Source organism: Bremia lactucae, linkage group LG17, assembly GCF_004359215.1.
Source record: "Bremia lactucae strain SF5 linkage group LG17, whole genome shotgun sequence".
NCBI lineage: Eukaryota > Oomycota > Peronosporomycetes > Peronosporales > Peronosporaceae > Bremia > Bremia lactucae.
The window spans coordinates 434,245-435,794 of record NC_090626.1 but is presented as its reverse complement, the minus strand read 5'-3'; positions in this window follow the sequence as shown (position 1 = coordinate 435,794).

Below are 1,550 nucleotides of genomic sequence, written 5' to 3'. Positions count from 1 at the left end.
TTAACCAAATTTGGTAAAATTGACGCAATAAAACATCAGATCTATTGATTGGTTGACTTAAATTGAAATCAACCCCGCTAATTGTTATAAGAAACGATTGTGCGGAGCGCAAGTAGGCGCTTAAGTCATTATTAGATAGAAGATCGTTATGTAGAAACTTAACATATCAATATACTTTTACTATTTCTTTATTCCAAAGCCTTACAAAGGAAGATTACTGGTAGCTAAGACTCTGGGGTAGTGAAAAATATTGATGACAAGTTGTCATGCGTCCGAATGTCCTGCACAGAGCCAATAGCCTGTGACAGTAGACGGCAAACTGACAGGAAAGCCAAGCGTCGCATGAACCAGCTCAATGCCCAGAGCCTGGTGCAGTTGGAAGGGGTGCGTTAACCAGGAGAGCTACGGCCCGCTTCCTAGTCAAAGGCCTTTGTGACTCGTAGAACGAGAACCCGACGGATTAGTACGATCAAAGGCGATTCGAAACGAGTGACCTTTGGACCGGTCCTAATTGAAGAGGACAGCCTTTCGAACGAGATGATCGAGGTCGTCAAAGACAAATTGCGGAGGCATCTTCAGTTTGAGGTGTTCCGGCACGTCTTAAAATCTGCCGTGAGAAAGTTAAGATCCCTGAGATGCCGTGAAATCTGTTCCTTGCCAAATTAAAGAAAGGAAAGATCCACGAAATAGTCACACCAGTTCCAGGAGAGAACTTGGTGGACTGTTGCTCGTCGTCCACAATGGATGAGAGCGTCCTAGAAACGGACAGAAAGAAACGGTTCGCTACTCAAGGCTGGGATGCCTTGAAAGACAGTCCTTTCTTTGAGGTTCTGTGGAAACATCGCGATGTGTTCCCAGAAGAAGTGCCGAGCCGCCTACCAGCAGATAGGGGCATCGGGCACGAGATAGACCTCGAAGCTGGCACCAAATATTGTGTGACCAGGCATTGGCCTCCAGTCAGGAGGACCATTGTCGCCTGCTGTTAAATCACTTTGGTGACGAAAGGTAACCCTTCCGTCGCACCTGAAAGCTAGGCTAAATCGCTTAAGCTACAGCGATGGCCTGTTATGCATCAGCTGTCACCTTGTGACCCCTTGAGAATCTATATGCCTCATGACTCAGATCTCAAGCTGATGATCCTTCAGGAGCACCATAATGCGCCATCTAATGGGCATCTGGGCCGTGTAGACATTCTTACGAGTTTCAGAAGAATTTTGATGGCCGCACCTATATAGATGGGTGGCCAACTATATTCGCTCTTGCGAACAGTGTCAGCGCATTAAGCCTGCACCGTCCAGCAGTGCGCCACTGAAGTCGCTACCGATTCCGAAGGATTGTTGGAAGTCAGTAAGTCTGGACTTCATGTTTGGCATGCCGCCCGATCATAAGGGTCGGACAGGGCTAGTCGTCTTTGTAGACAGACTAAGCAAGATGGTGCATTTAGCACCATGTAAGACATCGATCACAGGCAAGGAGGCAGCTCTCTTGTTCCTGGATCATGTTTACCGACTACACGGGATGCCCGAGTCCATAGTATCGGACCGGGATCC